Consider the following 18,321-nt stretch of genomic DNA (forward strand, 5'->3'; position numbering starts at 1 on the left):
AGCCATAACTGTCTTTGTTAATTTGTGCAGTCACGTGCCATGTGACCGTTTTCTCCGCAATTCCAGCATTCTATTGGAGGTTGCACAACTCCTCTTCCTCGGCCTCTAAAGCCTCCTCTGTTAGACATTGCTCGCCCTCTCTGGCCTTTCTGTCCTCTGCCTGCATTTTGGTAAAAAGTGTCACTATCCTGGTCTACCAGAAAAGTGTCTTTTGTAGCTTTCATTCGTTTTCGTTTTTGTTTGTCTATTACTACTTTTTCCGCATGGAGGGCATGATTTATGTATTCCTCCAAAGTTCCGGTGTTCATGCCTATATAATGTTTGATCACCCAGCCTTGTATTGCTGGTCTGGACCCTGCGTGGATGGCATTTTTTAATTGCTGTTGATAAGCACCTTGAGGCGCATTATCTTCCACCAGTCCACTGTGTGTTTTAAATACTTTTGTCATGCGCACTCGATACTCATCAAAGGTTTCATTATCATTTTGCTTTGTTCTCCCTATTTCTGTATAATTTGCTCTGATTTCCTTTGACCAATCCATTTCTAGCGGGCTTTTCTGCCTAGTGGCTCTGTCCATCAACCCATAAGGAGGAGGTGATTTCTCAATTGTGTGTGTGTCATGTATTTGCGGATACAACTTCGCTATGATCTTTAGTTTTGAATTTGTAGCATGTGTTTTCTCTTCCCGCTCTTGTACTTCTTCTAGTTCTCCCTCAAATTTATATTTTTTAACCCATTTATCGAAATCTTTTTTAAGTCGGTCGGGATCCTGCCTTTCAATTATTTTCCAATCTTTGCATTTTAGTTCATGTCGGGGTAGGGACTTTCGCTTACTATTTAAGTTTCCCATGGTTTATTTTTCTAAATTTTTGGAGTTGGTAGTTTGAATGGCACCTACAGTGTCCTAAAACCAACTTTATTCACAGGACAGTGGTTAAAAGTTCGATGTGTGGTAAGTCTCCTTTCACCTCCCCGAAGGGAGCGGAGAGTTTTTGCCTCTGCCCCCACACAAAGCCACTGTTTACAATCCTGTGTGTTTATATAGAGGAGCGCTCAAATGAGATCACTCTCAGTCAAACTGTACACAAGCATACCACGCGCGTTTTTTAATAACAGAGGAGTCCGCACTCCCGATGCGGAATTTAACTAACGTAAAAGTTAGGGGGCTCCACACCGCCCCTGCGGAATTTAACTGTTTCTGATTGCACTTGATAGGGTCTAGAATTCTCAAGGTCTTTAAGTGACTTCTTGTCACTGCTCATTCATTAGGTGACCTCTTGTCACAGCTCATTCATTTCTTTTTAGTAGAATTAATATTCCTACTCACGGTCTGCTGATTCTCCTCCTCGGAAGATCTCGTCAACCCTCCCGGTGTCCAGCCGGACTGATCGAGACAGTCCCGTCAAAGGGCTTTTGTTTACCTCGGCCGAGGATTTTCGCCTGTGTCGAAGAGTCCGCTGGAACCGTTCAAGGTGTGTCGAGGTCCCGGAACGAGCCCCCAATTTCTGTCAGGTTTAAATCGCTGACTGAACAACTATTAAGAGAAGAGCATCAGCAAACAAACCACAAGTGAGACAGAATATCAAGTCTTTTCTCGCGAGGAGTGCAGTACAGATAGTTTACAACAATCTCACAACACTAAATATCTGTGTACACTCCCGCTCTTTTTATTTGGATTTGCCCTGCCCACAATTATGAGACGAAAGCCCCTAAAGGAAGGGGGGGAGCACGTGGGCTTTGCCTCGTAAGCAAAATAATAAGAACGTGAGAAAAAGGAGTTTGAGTTGAGAAGAGAAAGTCCTTGAGCTCTAGCAAGGGAGGTTTTACGACCTTGTGTAGGATGAGACAAGCTAGGTTATTAATTACTGGATACGCACAAACATAATCTAACGATCAAGATAGCTTGGAAAACCCAGACTTTGATGGTCACTTGTAGGTTCATCTGAAGTGCAAGACAGCAATGAGGCATGTTGTCTAACAAAGCGGTCTTTGTTAAGAAGGAACTGTCTCGGTAGATGTCTTCTTTTTGCTGAGTTATCAGCTGCGTCCTGTCTGACCTCTCTCCTGGCCCAGCCGTACCTTTTCTCTTCTGTGGTACATCATAAAAACAGCAAGGCCAAACAGCAAGCATATATTGCAGTAATATTGCGGTAAAGCATTGATTAGAGAACGCATGATAACATATATATACATTTTTCTAACACAACCAAAGTCCAACTCCTGGCCTGCACGTGTGGCTTCGACTCAAAGCCCGGCGGAACTGCTTCTACTAACAGGAGAAGGGGCGAAGGCGTGTGACTGGCGCCTCAAAACCAGTTGCTTCGGGTAGATGGAGCTCGTCAGCTTGGGAGGGCAATCCATCTAAGGGACGGAAAACCCTGATTCTCAAACCCCCACTGCCTTGTGGGTTACCTATTCTCGGGAAAGGCTTCGGGAGACAACCCTGAGGAAAAATTCGGAGTGGAGCCCCGAAGACGGTTGGAGAGTTGACGTCGACATCTCTCCGGCAGCTCCTGCAGCTAAACCAGCTCCAAATGTAATGCGTAGCCGTTCCCTTGGATCAAGTTGGTGCAGCCGAGAGTGGAGTCATGTTTAATGGGCAACGCATGATCTTCAAAAATTCTGCCCTGGCTAGCGCCCTGGAGAGGATACTCCAGCCTCACCGTCTGGTGAGAGCACAACACGGAGGACAGCAGTTTACGAGTTATAAGTCCATGCTCAGTTGATGCAGAGTTGGACGCTACGGGTTGTCCTCGACGGTGGGAGAGACCATCGTAGTCTCACTGGTCAGCTATCGCCCGCCTAAAGCCGGGCAGCCCCCGGTCAGTAAGGTGCTGACCCATCACGGTCTACCTGCTTCAGAACGTACCTGGAGCTAACAGTTAAGGCTCGACAAGTAGATCGTTAACTCTGTACCTGCGAACAAAAAGATAAATAACAGTATTTTACCAGCTCTCAAACTGGGTACCTGGAATGTACGGACTATGAGACCCGGTCTGACTGAAGATCTTCAAGCAGTAAAAGACACTCGAAAGACGGCGGTGATTGATCGCGAACTGTACAGGCTCAATATAGACATTGCTGCTCTACAGGAAACACGACTGTCTGGAAGTGGATCATTGAAGGAAAAGCACTATACCTTTTTCTGGCAAGGAAAAGATGATGATCAACCAAAGGAACATGGAGTGGGCTTCGCCGTGAAGAATCACTTAATCGAAATGATCGAACCTCCTACCAATGGCACGGAAAGAATTCTAAAAATGCGTCTTTCAACCACCAAAGGTCCAGCTAACATCATCTGTGTTTACGCCCCAACGCTACAGGCTACAGCAGAAACAAAAGACAGTTTCTATGAATCTTTAGATTCCATCCTGAGTGCAATCCCTGTATCTGAGCACCTTTATGTTCTTGGTGACTTCAATGCGAGGGTGGGTGCGGACCAGGTGTCATGGCCGGAAGTATTAGGATCTCACGGCGTTGGAAAGATGAATGAAAATGGTCAAAGGCTTCTAGAACTATGCTCTGTTTACAACTTGTGCGTGACCAACACCTACTTTCAAAACAAGGCATGTCGCAAAGTGTCTTGGAGACATCCGAGATCAAAACACTGGCATCAACTTGACCTTGCCGTCACTCGACGTAACTCTTTGAATAGCATCTGCAACACGAGAGCTTACCACAGCGCCGACTGCGACACTGACCACTCATTGATTGTGAGCAAATTGAATCTTAAGCTCAAGAGGTTTTATCACTCGAAATCAAAGTGTCAGCCACGCATCAATATCGGCAAGACAAGCTGTGTAAACAAGAACGCCGAGTTTATCGCAAGACTGGAAAACACGCTGTCAAATGACTATCGAGAATGTGCTGAAGACAGGTGGAAGTTTATCCGCACTACCATTCAGACGGAAGCAACTCTGACCTATGGTAAGAAGGAACGCAATAACACAGACTGGTTTGAGGCGAACATTGCCGAAATGGAGTCAGTCCTTGATGTCAAACGCAAAGCATTCTGCAAGTACAAGCAGCACCCATCTACAAAAAACTTGCAGGAACTGAAGTCTGCACGGGGTACCGTCCAGAGAACAGCCCGCCGCTGCGCGAATGACTATTGGCTCCAGCTGTCAGAAACCATTCAACATGCCTCAACTAATGGCAACGTCAGGGCAATGTACGACGGCATCAAACAAGCTACTGGAAAATTAGTGAAGAAATATGCGCCCATAAAATCCAAGACTGGTGAAGTTATCATTGACAAAAGCAAACAGCTAGCGAGATGGGTAGAATACTACCTCGACTTGTATGCCAATCCATCGCCAGTTTCGCAAGACACAATCAGTACGTTACAAGACCTTCCTGTGATGGACGAGTTAGACTATGAACTAACCTTAGATGAGCTCAGCAAGGCCATTGATGCTCTAGCATGTCGGAAGTCTCCTGGTGCGGATGGAATACCTCCTGAGCTAATCAAGTGCGGAAAACCAGCGCTTCTGAAACCACTCCATGAACTCCTGTGTTGGTGTTGGAGAGACGGCAAAGTACCACAGGATATGAAGGACGCCGAGATTGTTACACTGTACAAGAACAAGGGAGATCGTAGTAGTTGTGATAGTTACCGTGGTATCTCTCTACTGAACGTAGTTGGCAAGGTCTTTGCCCGTGTTATCCTTGCCCGCCTACAGGTCCTAGCTGACCGTGTGTATCCGGAGTCGCAGTGTGGATTCAGAAAAGAAAGATCTACAGTCGACATGATCTTCTCATTGCACCAGCTACAGGAAAAATGTCGAGAACAACGAGCTCCACTTCATATTGCATTCATTGATCTTACTAAAGCTTTTGATTCGGTGAGCCGAAGTGGTTTATTCCAAATACTGAAGAAGATTGGCTGTCCTCCGCAGTTGCTCAGCATCACAACCTCCTTCCATGAAGATACGCAGTGCACCGTTAACTTCGACGGCACATCATCGGAACCATTCACCACAAAGAATGGGGTGAAACAGGGGTGTACTCTGGCTCCAACATTATTTGGAATATTCTTTTCACAAATGCTCAAGTTGGCATTCAGTCATTCTGAAGAAGGCGTCTATCTTCATACTAGGAGTGACGGAAAGTTGTTCAACCTATCTCGCCTAAAGAGTAAATCCAAGGTCCGCACCTTTTTAGTACGGGAACTGTTGTTTGCAGACGATGCAGCCTTAGTCGCACACACAGAGAGTGATCTTCAACAATTGATGGACAGTTTTACTAATGCTTGTAAAGCATTTGGATTGTCGATGAACATCACCAAGACCAAAGTCATGGGTCAGAACATACAGGTACCACCGTCAATCAGTGTCGAAAACAATCAGCTTGAGGTTGTGGATGAATATGTCTACCTGGGCTCAACGGTCGCCAGCAATTTGTCACTGGATGCCGAAATCTCAAGGCGCATAGGCAAAGCCTCAGCTGTTATGGCTAAGCTTCACAAGCGAGTATGGGGTAACCAAAAACTCACAGTGAACACCAAGCTCAAAGTCTACCAGGCTTGCGTCCTTGGAACATTGCTGTACGGTAGTGAGTCATGGACCACCTATGCTCGCCAAGAGGACCGACTGGAAAGGTTTCACATCCGGTGTCTACGTCGGATTCTGGACATCACTTGGCAAGAGCGCGTCACGAACACTTCGGTGCTGGAAAAGGCTGGTTCCCTCAGTATGCATCTCCTGCTTTGTCAACGTCGAATGAGATGGCTTGGACATGTGCGCCGCATGAATGATGGAAGGATCCCAAAAGATTTACTCTACGCTGAGCTCGCTTCAGGACATCGCCTGAGGGGTCGTCCAATGCTGCGCTTTAAGGATGCGTGTAAAAGAGACATGGTCCTTACAGGTATCGACACAAAAAATTGGGAACTTCAAGCGATGGATCGTAAGTCCTGGCGCCAAGTCATTCACGAAGGAGTCAGGAAAGGCGAGGAAAAAATAATCCAGCATTTGGAAAGCAAGCGTGAACGCAGGAAACAGAGACAGGAAGCTCAGGCCCAAGAGCGACCAACTCAATTCGTATGTCCGGCTTGTGGGAGAGACTGTCATGCTAGAATCGGACTGCTGAGCCACTCAAGACGCTGTACTTTACTCCAGTGATTCCATGCTCCATGGCGCTACCATTGTCTCTCGAGACAGACGGATGCCATAGAATATGGGCCTGTGGAATATTTAAGTGCAAGCGCCGTCAGCGGCTTGCACCCATTGTTGACAAAGGACGATCGATGGATTTAATGAATTGGAGTGACACAGATGGTTTTATAAACATGTTATTTATGTAATATTTTTTTTTTTATAACTCTGAATGTTACGTCAGGCCCGTTCTCAGCTCTTCGTTTGTGTTTATGTCACGTTAGCATACCTATTGTTTAGCCTGTTGCTCGTTCATGTCTGTTCTTGGTGTTGGATTTTGTCGAATAAATTTCCCCCCAAAATGCGACTTATACTCCGGAGTGACTTATATGTTTTTTTTTCACTTTTCTGGGCATTTTATGGCTGATGCGACTTGTACTTCGAGCGACTTTTAGTCCGAAAATTACGGTAGTTTATATATATATAGTTATATTGGCCTGTGGAATAACAAGAACCACAACTGACGTGGCCGACGCCAGCGCCGCATGCAGCAGCGGCATTGTTTACACAAAGGACAAAGATTTCGATGGATTTAATGATTTGGAGTGATACAGATGGTTTGATAAACATGTTATTTATGTTATAGTTATTTGAATAATTGTTAATGTTACGTCAGGCACGTTCTCAGTTCCTTGTTTGTGTTTATGTAACGTTAGCATACCGTACTGTTCATGGTGTTGGATTTTGTCAAATAAAGTTCTTCCAAAAATGCAACTTGTTTTTTTTTCTTTATTATACTACACTTGCACATTGCTTTAATGCATCAACAAACGTGATGGGGAAGAGGTATACTTAAGAACTGTCTGGTTTAGGGATCAATAGGTGTGGGGTGAACACATCCATCTGAGGCAGGTTCAGATTAGTAGACAAAGGAGTTGCGTTTGGGTTTTTCACACCAGCTGGTTTTAGGGCATCTGTTCTGTTGACTTTGATTTCCCTCGTGGAACTTTGGAACAGGTGTGAAGGTGAGTCAGGAGGCCGCGGTATGATCGCAACTTTGTACGGCAATTTTCACACCTGCGGACAAAGAATCAAATTACTTTTTGATTTACAAACCGGATTCGGTTGAAGTTGGGAAATTGTGTAAAATGTAAATAAAAACCAAATACAACGATTTGAAAATCCTTCTCAACCCATATTCAATTGAATACACTACAAAGACAACATATTTAATGTTCAAACTGATAAACTTAATTGTTTTTTGCCCAATAATAATTAACATAGAATTTCATGGCTGCAACACGTCCAGTAGAAGTTGGGAAAGGTGGCAAAAAATACTGAGAAAGCTGAGAAAAGCTCATCAAACACCTATTTGGAACATCCCACATGTGATCAGGCTAATTGGGAACAGGTGGGTACCATGATTGGGTATAAAAGGAGCCTCCCCAAACATGCTCAGTCATTCACAAGCAAGGATGGGGCGAGGTTCACCACTTTGTCCACAACTGCGTGAGAAAATAGTTGAACAGTTTAAGAACATTTCTCAAAGCAAAATTACAAGGAATTTAGGGATTTCAACATATACGGTCCATAATATCAAAAGGTTCAGAGAATCTGGTGAAATCACTGCACGTAAGCGCCACGGCCGGAAACCAAGACTGAATGACCGTGACCTTCGATCCCTCAGACGACACTGCCTTAAAAACCGACATGAGTGTGTAAAGGATATCACCAAATGGGCTCAGGAAAACTTCAGAAAACCACTGTCAGTAAATACAGTTCGTCACTACATCAGTAAGTGCGGGTTAAAACTCTACCATGCAAAGCAAAAGCCGTTTATGAACAACATCCAGAAAGACCGCCGGGTTCTCTGGGCCCGAGCTCATGTAAAATGGACTGATGCACAATGGAAAAGTGTTTTATGGTCTGATGAGTCCACTTTTCAAATTGTTTTTGGAACACTGGACGTCGTGGTCCTCCGGACCAAAGAGGAAAACGGACCATCTGGACTGTTATCAACGCAAAGTTCAAAAGCCAGCATCTGTGATGGTATGGGGGTGCATTAGTTCCCATGGTATGGGTGACTTACATTTCTGTGAAGGCAACATAAATGCTGAAAAGTACATACAGATTTTGGAGCAACATCTGCTGCCATCCAAGCGACGTCTTTTTCATGGACACCACTGCTTATGTCAGCAAGATAATGCCAAGCCACATTCTGCACGTGTTACACGTTTACGTTTGAGTGTTATTAAAAGGAAGGTGATGTAACAAAGTGGTAAACATGCCCTTTCCCAACTTCTACTGCACGTGTTGCAGCCATGAAATTCTGAGTTAATTACCGTAATTTTTGGACTATAAGTCGCGGTTTTTTTCATAGTTTGGGTGGGGGGGCGACTTATACTCAGGAGCGACTTATATGTTTTTTTTCACAAATTTTACTTGATCATTAACACATCGCTTACTTACAAGTATAGTTGACCACTTCACATGTTATTTTTAGTATAGTTGATCACTTCACATGCTTTGATATCTTTATCTTGAACATATTCAAAACATGAAAAATAGAGAGAAAAAATCCAAATAAAGTAATTAACACTTAAAGCCCCATATCCTCTGGACATGTCCTCTGTCACCAGGATGACATAAAGGACGAGAAATTTGATCGATGGATTTAATGATTTGGAGTGACACAAATGATGATGTCATATGATGGCGCCGCGGATGGCAGCCACGGTGAGTCGCTCTCTGTTTATTTGTCTTATTTTGTGTCCTCTGCTGTCCATCCCGGATCACTTTTACCAGAGAAGCGCTGTTAAACATCGGACAGTCTTCTTCTGGTATTTTCTCTCCTGTTCTCTCTGATTCAGACTGTTTGTCGGAGATTCTAGCCGGAGCGGCGGTGCTGTACAAGCTAGCGCGTCGACGGCGGCGCGGAAAACGAGCCGGAGCACTCGTAAGGCTGAGGCAGAGAGGGTTCCGTTCTGCCCTACCGTCAATTCATCTGGCGAATGTCCGCTCCCTGGCGAACAAGATGGACGAACTGCTGCTCCTCACTTCAAGGAACACGGACTTCAGCAGATCCGCCGCGCTGTGCTTTGTGGAAACGTGGCTCAGCGAACGAACCCCCACCACGCCGTGGAGCTAGCCGGGGTTCAGGCTAACGCGAGCAGATCGCAGCGCGGAGCTCTCCGGAAAATCAAGGGAGGTGGTCTCTGTTTCTACATTAATGAACGTTGGTGTACTGATGTCACGGTGTTTGAAAGAGTTTTGCAGCCCTCTCCTAGAAACACTTTTCATAAACTGCCGGCCGTTCTATTCACCACGGGAGTTCTCCTCGATCGTCATGGCGGCTGTTTACATCCCACCACACGCACGTGCGAGTGAAGCCACGCAGATGCTGGCTGACCACGTAACAGACATGGAGAAACTTCTACCAAACTCACTAATCATTGTTCTGGGTGATCTTAACAGGGCGAACCTCGCACACGACTGCCCAGATACAGACAGCACGTAACGTGTCCCACCAGAGGGGCACAGACTCTGGACCACTGCTACAACCGTGATCAAGGATGCATACCACTCTGCGGCTCGTGCAGCTTTAGGACTCTCGACCACTGTCTAGTTCATCTGATCCCGGCCTACAGGCAGAAACTAAAAACTTCTAAGCCTGTGGTGAGGACTGTGAGGAAGTGGACAGTGGAGTCAAGGCAGGACCTCCAAGCCTGCTTTGACTGCACCGATTGGGGAGCTTTCGAAGCTGCAACTTCGACTTGCATGAAACTCACTGACACTGTCACATCATCACAGTCAGTTTTGTGAGGATCTGTGTGTGCAGACTAAAGACTTTCTGCACGTACAACACGACAAACCTTGGTTTACCCGAACCTCAGGAGGCTGCGCAAAGTCCAGGAGGAGCCTACAGGAGCGGCAACCGCGACCTGTTCAGGCAGAACCAAACACACTGAACCAGAGGTCAGGAAAAGCCTGAGTGTTACGGGGAGAACCTGAAAGAGACACCTCTCTGCCAATCCTGATCCCTCAACAGTGTGGAAAGGTCTGCAGAGCATCACGGGCTACAAGAAACGAACCCCCCCCCCGTCCTGTGGAGAGCCCAAGGCTGGCTAACCAGCTAAACAAGTTCTACTGCAGGTTTGATCGGTCCTCCCACACAACGGGACTTCCTGCAGCACAATCTACATACTCACCTCTCCCCACAACTGCTCTGTCCACACCTCTATCATCGTTGTCACCCACTCTCTCTCTTGCAGAGGCCGCGCCCGCACTCCAGGTTCGCGAGGAGGAAGTGCGCCAGATGTTCCGGAGACAAAAGACCAGGAAGGCACCGGGCCCAGACGGCGTGTCACCTTCCTGCTTGAAAGTCTGCGCTGAGCAGCTGGCGCCCACCTTTGCCCGGATCTTCAACCGTTTTCTGGAGCTGTGTGAGGTGCCCTCGTGCTTCAAGAGCTCCACCATCGTTCCAGTGGCCAAGAAGCCCGCCATCACAGGTTTGAATGACTATAGACCCGTCGCACTGACATCTGTGGTCATGAAATCTTTCGAGAGGTTAGTGCTGAACCACCTGAAGGATGTCACGGGCCCCCTGCTTGACCGCCTCCAGTTTGCCTACCGGGCAAACAGGTCAGTGGATGATGCGGTCAACATGGGACTGCACTACATCCTGTACCACCTGGACACCCCAGGAACGTACGCCAGGATCCTGTTCGTGGACTTCAGCTCGGCGTTCAACACCATCGCTCCTGACATCCTCCAACAGAAGCTCATCCAGCTTGCGGTGCCTGCCTCCACCCGTCAGTGGATCACCAGCTTCCTGACCAACAGGAGACAGCGTGTGAGGCTGGGGGGCATCACACCCGGACCACCAATACTGGAGCCCCTCAGGGGTGCGTCCTCTCCCCACTGCTCTTCTCTCTCTACACCAATGATTTCTCCTCAGGTGACTCTCCTGTGAAGCTCCTGAAGTATGCAGACGACACCACTCTCATCGGACTGATTCAGGACGGTGATGAGACTGCGTACAGTCTCATCAATACCGGACAACGCCGTTAGCCTGGAGGGGCTCGCTACATTCCGCGCCGACAGAAACAGCGAGCTAAGCGGTAAATCCCGAGGAGGTGGGCTGTGTCTACATCAACAACAACTGGTGCAAAAATGCTAGATCTGTCGCCAGCTTCTGCTCTTCGGACATCGAGCTTTTGACTGTTAACTGCAGACCCTTCTACCTGCCCAGAGAGTTTACTGTTGTTAGCATCACGGCTGTGTATGTGCCTCCTAGCGCTAATACTAAAGAGGCCATGAGTGTTCTCTATCGGACAATCAGTGAGCTGCAATCCACGCACACAGAGGGTGTTTTCATCATTGCTGGGGACTTCAACCAGGCTAACATGAAGACTATTCTCCCTCATTTTTACCAACACGTGGATTTTCCAACTCGGGGAGAGAACACTCTGGACTTGGTTTACACCAATATAAAGGATGCATTCAGAGCAGCCCCCCGCCCCCACCTCGGCTCTTCAGACCACCTATCTGTTATGCTAATCCCTGCATACAGGCCCCTGCTGATCAGAGCAAAACCCACAGTGAAGCAGGTGAGGGTGTGGTCTGAGGGGGCCATGGAGGCACTCCAGGACTGCTTTGAGTGCTCTGACTGGGACATGTTCAAATCAGCAGCAACATATGACAATCAGATCGACATTGATGAGTACGCCATGACTGTGTCAGCCTACATCAACAAATGCACCGAGGACGTCAGCACCACTAAGAACATCATCACCCGAGCCAACCAACGACCCTGGATGACTGAGGAGGTACGTCATACGCTACGAGCACGGAACTCAGCCTTCAAGTCTGGCGACAAGGAGGCACTGAGGACAGCGAGAGCCAACTTGAACCGTGCCATCAGGTTAGCGAAGCGAAGCCACAGTCGAAAAATTCAGGATTTCTTCCACGACGCCAATAACACCAGGAGTATGTGGCAAGGCATCACGGACTACAACTTACCCTCCCCCCCGGTGGGTGAGGTTGATGCTGACTTCCTAAATGGTCTAAATAACTTCTTTGGGCGGTTTGAGGCACTAAACAGCACTCCTGCAGTTAAAACTGTTCCCCACCAGGAAGAGGAGGCACTCTGCCTTGACTCAGCCGACGTGTGGAAGACTCTGAGAAGAGTCAACCCACGTAAGGCCCTAGGCCCCGACAACATACCTGGGCGGGTGTTCAAGGAATGTGCAGGCCAGCTGGCTGGTGTCATCACAGACATTTTTAACATCTCGCTGGACCAAGCCAAAGTGCCAGTATGCTTCAAGGCTGCCTCCATCATTCCGGTGCCGAAGAAACCTCAAATCACCTCATTGAATGACTACAGACCTGTGGCACTGACTCCCATCATGATGAAGTGCTTCGAAAGGCTGCTCAAAGAACACATCGTCTCCAGACTCCCCCCAACATTCGATCCATTCCAGTTTGCCTACCGGCAGAACCGCTCTACTGAGGATGCCATCTCCTCCGTTCTTCACCTGAGCCTGGCTCACCTGGAGGAGAGGAACACCCACGTGCGGTTGCTGTTCCTGGACTTCAGCTCAGCGTTTAACACCATCATTCCACAGCATCTGGTGGAAAAACTGGAACACCTGGGCTTCAGCATCCCCCTTCGGAACTGGCTGCTAGACTTCCTCACCAACAGACCTCAGTCAGTCCGGGTCGGACAGAACACCTCAGATGTCATCACCCTCAGCACAGGCTCCCCTCAGGGCTGCGTCCTGAGCCCCCTGCTGTTCACCCTGATGACACACGACTGCGCCCCCAGGTTCACCACCAATCACATCGTGAAGTTTGCAGACGACACAACGGTGGTGGGCCTCATCAGGGACAACAACGACCTGGACTACAGAGAGGAGGTGGAGCAGTTGGTGGGCTGGTGCAGAGAAAATAGCCTGATCCTGAATGTGGAGAAGACAAAGGAGATCATCGTCGACTTCAGGAAGAACCAGCCTCACCACGCTCCACTGATCATCAACAGCTCAGCTGTGGAGGTGGTAAGCAGCACTAAATTCCTGGGAGTCCACATCACAGACGACCTCACCTGGACTGTGAACACCACAACACTGGTCAAGAGGGCACAGAAGCGCTTGTACTTCCTGCGGAGGATGAGGAGAGCCCACCTGCCCCCACCCATCATGAGGACGTTCTACCGAAGCACCATAGAGAGCATTCTGACAAGCTGTCTCTCAGTGTGGTGTGGAGGTTGCAGCGCCTCCGATTGGAAGAACCTGAGGAGAGTGGTGAGGACAGCAGAGAGGATCATCGGGGCTCCTCTTCCCTCCATTCAGGACTTGTCATCCCAGCGCTGCGTGTCCCGAGCCTGTAATATTATCAGTGACCCATCACACCCCCACCATGGACTGTTCTCCCTGCTGCCCTCTGGGAAGAGGTTTCGCAGCATCCGCTGCAGGTCCACCAGGTTCTGCAATAGTTTTTTCCCTGCTGTCGTCAGACTGTTGAACATTCAAACGTAGCATTCCTCTGCACACTCTTAAATACTGTTTTTGTCTCCTGCACTGTTTACATACTTTATCACTGCTGCACTTTGTACTTTATACTTATCTTATTTCATATTTTTATATAGAATGTCACTTTTTAACCAGCGGCAATACCACTACATTGTTGAAAGCCGTATGCAACGAAATTTCGTTTTCTGTACACCCAGTGTTGACAAAATGACAATAAAGTTTGTCTAAGTCTAAGTACAGACAGGAGGTGGAGCGGCTGGTCCACTGGTGCAGCCAAAACCATCTGGAGCTGAACCCGTTCAAGACCGTGGAGATGACAGTGGATTTCAGGCGAGACCCTTCACCACTTTTACCCCTCACTATCCGCAGTAATACTATTCTCTCCACAGACACCTTCAAGTTCCTGGGAACTCTCTCGGGACCTGAAATGGACCGGCCACATCGACTCTGTCCGGAAGAAGGCCCAGCAGAGGCTGTACGTCCTGAGACAGCTCAAGAAGTTCAACCTGCCGCGAGAGCTTCTGAAGACCTTCTACACTGCCATCATCCAGTCTGTCCTCTGCACCTCCATCACTGTCTGGTTTGGATCAGCCTCCAAACAAGACAAGCACAGACTGCAACGGACAATCGGGACTGCAGAAAAGATCATTGGAATCAACCTCCCATCTATCCAAGACTTGTACCTGTCCAGGACCAGGAAACGTGCAAGGAACATCTCTACAGACCCTTCTCACCCAGGTTGCAGTCTGTTTGAACTACTCCCCTCCGGACGGCGTTATAGAGCTCGGTACGCCAAAACCAGCAGACACAGAGACAGCTTCTTCCCCCAGGCTGTTGCTCTGATGAACTCACACCACTCATAGAGTCTCAGAGTCATTACTGTGCAATAACATCCTGCTCTTCACACCTTTTTGAATTTGTCTACACTGTTTTTGCCATTATTCACATGTCCTGAGTGTTGTTAGTCACCTAAATGTTGAACAGAGGGTGTGTTTTACCGAAGTCAAATTCCTTGTTTGGCACACTCAAACATGGCGAATAAAAACTCTTGAATCTTGAAATGGTTTGATAATATTGTTGTTTATGTGATAGTTATTTAAAATATAGTTTATATATCGTTGTATGGGCCTGTGGAATAATTTGAACTGCGGCGCGGCACACGGCATTGTTGACAAAGGACGATCGATGGATTTAATGAATTGGAGTGACACAGATGGTTTTATAAACTGTTATTTATGTAATAGTTTTTTTTAAATAACTGAATGTTACGTCAGGCCCGTTCTCAGCTCCTCGTTTGTGTTTGTCACGTTAGCATACCGTATCGTTTAGCCCAGGGGTGGGCAAACTACGGCCCGCGGGCCACATCCGGCCCACGGGACCGTTTAATCCGGCCCGCCAACCCTGAATTAATTGTATTTTAAACTTTTTTTTTTGTCATTTGCCTGCAATGACTGCGTTTCCCAGTAGATGGGAACCGCTCGCCTGTGCATTTACTACCGGAAGCCGTGTTCAGAAAGCTCGGTGCCACCTCCCAAGTGCGTGTACGTCGTACTCAGTAGTACGGACATGGGCACTCGCGCTCTATTTGTATCGTCCCGAATTTAGAGCGTGGGCTGTGACGACAGCATTCTTGTAATTCGCTCGCTGAGCTTGCAGATACAGTTTTACGCTAAAGCCACCCACAAACCTTCCCTGGAATCCTTCCATTAAAATGAGTGGCCCGAAGAAAAGAGTGAGTGCCCGAAATGTTAAAAGAGTGGCCAATTTGGCTCGACGTACGCGACGTGACGTTCAGCCACATCAACCCGTCACAGATCGAGGTAAACGGATCTCTCCTAAGAATTGCCACAACAAATTTACTCCAGACTATGATGCACTAGCAACAAAGGGAGACCAACAACACTGTTCCCACTGAAAATGAAGGGGAGGCTCTCAAGTTGTTGTAAAAAATGCATTTTGAATATGATGTGTACACATAGCAGGGATTGAAACTAGCGACCTATTCTCATTTTCAAACAATGCAGGATGCTCAAGGACATTGATGCACCACCTGTTTGCGACTAATCTTACCTGTAAAATTCTTAAGCTTACTTTAAGGAAGGTGTTTTCCCGTTTCCTCACCTCTGTTACCAGGTGTTTGTGAGTTAAAACTCTGCTCTGATGTTCAGATACCCCTCACCGTGTTGCCGTTTTGATTACTTTATTTGGATGTATGCTTCACCGATTCTTCAAGATGATATATTTGGTCAGAATGTTTGCTGTTGATGTGATCTCATAAGATAAACATTTTTCTTAATCTGACCTGCAGGCACTGAAGTGATGGAGACTGTTATTCATAATAATAGTGTCGTATTTTATGAGATCACTGATAGCAGTTTTTAGTGATTTTTTTTTTTTTTAATGCGTTAATAAATGCATTGTTTTCAAAACTTGTTTGGAATATCCATGCTTACTACCTACTAAAGGCCAAAATCTTTTATGCAATGACCTTTACAGGTCGCTTATATTACTTCACACAAACCTACACTACGTCCATCTGCTCCTGGTTCGGCCCTCCGGCCCAAATTTAGAACCCATTCGGCCCGCGAGTCAAAAAGTTTGCCCACCCCTGGTTTAGCCTGTTGTTGCGCGTTCAAGTCTTTCTTGGTGTTGGATTTTGTCGAATAAATTCCCCCAAAATGCGACTTATACTCCGGAGCGAACTTGTATATGTTTTTTTTCACATTTTTGGCATTTATGGCTGGTGCGACTTATACTCCGGAGCGACTTATAGTCCGAAATTACGGTATTATTTGAAAAAATAAAATACGTTTATGAGTTTGAGCATTAAATATGTTGTCTTTGTAGTGTATTCAATTGAATATAGGTTGAAAAAGATTTTAAATCATTGTATTTTGTTTTTCTTTGCATTTTACACAATTTCCCAACTTCAACCGAATCCGGTTTGTAAATCATATGCCAAGTGAAATTATGTTGACATAGCAGGAAAACTGGAAGAAGAGGCTCAGCGTCCTGAGTGTTTGTTCCTATTTAGCCTCACTTAGTTGGTCCGAGTCAGCCAAATGCCATCAAGATGGACTGACCACGTCACACACTAGTGCCGCACACCTGACATCCAACCAAATAAGAAAAAGGTGTATACCTTTTGTTCCCGCAGACCACTATGACAGGTTTTCATGGTTTTAATATTACCCGCTGTGGCCGTGTGTGTTTTTATTTTTTTTCGTCTCCGTGCCTACGTGTGACGTGGAAATTATGTTCCCACGCTGCTTGGCTCTCACCCACGAGGACGGCCTGGCCCAGCCCACGTACGTCAGGGACGGAAACCCAGGGTGGGGGAATGATACATCCATCTATCCATGTAGTAGTTTAAATTAGATACCATGTACAAAACATCTTTTAAGCCCCAAAGAGAAATAACATTTTCAGTAATGTACCACATAAACACGCATGCAGGCAGGGGTGTTACAACACCCATGTTTTGCAATGACCTGTCACACACTCTACTTCACGTGCTTTAAATCTTTGCTGACAACAAATATAACCGAGGAGTTGCAAAGGAGAAAAACTTACAAGAAAAAATATGTTCGGTTTATGATGCGTCTCATATGTTCCATCAATTTCTGCATGTTTGGAAAGGAGCAGCTGCAGCCAGCATTAGAGCAGTGAAAAGTTTTTTCCTGTAGGAGTACAGACAACACAAAAAGACTCAATGGGAACAAATAAAAAAAACCAAATAAGTATTTAATGAAGAATATTGATACAACGAAATTTGATTTTGGAGCAATTATAGGAACTTCACTTTGAAAAGTTTGATACTACTTTACGTTGACTTATTGGGAGTCTTGTCACCAGAATTACTATGTGACTGACTTACAAGTACAGCAGGCAGGTTCTGCTCGACACGCGGGCGAAAGCGAGTTTTGTGGCGTTCTGGACTTTGAAGCGGGGAACATTAAGGAGCTCGGACTGCTCCGTCCTGGAACGTCGCCCGGACCTCGCCTGCTATTCCTCCCCGTTAGGAAGCGTCGGAAGCGGTGTGCGAGGAGGCAGAAGAGGGCAAGCGCGGAGGCGTCCGGGCCAGGCTGGCGGGCCAACCCAGCTCGCCTGGCCGTGCCTTCCATTCTTCTGGCGAATGTTCGATCGCTGGACAACAAAATGGATCACATTCGCCTGCTGAGATCTACGAACCGGACAGTGCGTAACTGCTGTGTGCTCGTGTTCACTGAGACTTGGTTGACTGTCAACATTCCGGACTCTGCTGTACATCTGGAGCGGCTAGCGTGCTATCGGGCGGACCGGGCCATTGTAAATGGGGGAAAATCGTGATGAGGGTTGGAATATGCGTCTACATCCGTGACGAATGGTGCCGGGACTCTGTAGTGGTATACAAGCACTGCTCGCCGCTGGCGGAGTTTGTGATCATTAAGTGCCGTCCTTTTTACCTGCCAAGGGAATTTACTGCGATTCTGCTAGTCGCGGTATACATCCCGCCTTCCAACATCGAAGGCGACAGGATCGCGGCTCTTAGTGAACTGTACCAGGCTGTCAGTGAACAGCAGACGGCGCACCCTGACGGTTTTACCATCTTCGCTGGGGATTTTAATCATGCTGACCTGAAGTCTGTTTTTCCGAAGCTTCACCAGCATGTTAATTTTCCAACACGTGGCGACAGCTTCCTGGACCTGGTCTACTC

General features: G+C 47.1%; 2 long non-coding RNA genes across 2 annotated transcripts; both read right to left on the minus strand.

The window, feature by feature from the left end:
- Nucleotides 1-4,617: 4,617 nt before the first annotated feature.
- Nucleotides 4,618-5,034, minus strand: LOC119120103. The gene is made up of 2 exons (XR_005097452.1): nt 4,830-5,034; nt 4,618-4,738 (listed from the first exon to the last, which is right to left on the minus strand). It is a non-coding gene; the product is annotated as an uncharacterized LOC119120103 (long non-coding RNA).
- Nucleotides 5,035-6,872: 1,838 nt separating this feature from the next.
- On the minus strand, nt 6,873-17,302 carry LOC119120086. Its single transcript, XR_005097435.1, has 2 exons — nt 17,199-17,302; nt 6,873-7,173 (listed from the first exon to the last, which is right to left on the minus strand). It is a non-coding gene; the product is annotated as an uncharacterized LOC119120086 (long non-coding RNA).
- Between the last annotated feature and the right edge of the window lie 1,019 nt (nt 17,303-18,321).

Source organism: Syngnathus acus, chromosome 3 (assembly GCF_901709675.1).
Source record: "Syngnathus acus chromosome 3, fSynAcu1.2, whole genome shotgun sequence".
In the NCBI taxonomy this organism is placed as follows: domain Eukaryota; kingdom Metazoa; phylum Chordata; class Actinopteri; order Syngnathiformes; family Syngnathidae; genus Syngnathus; species Syngnathus acus.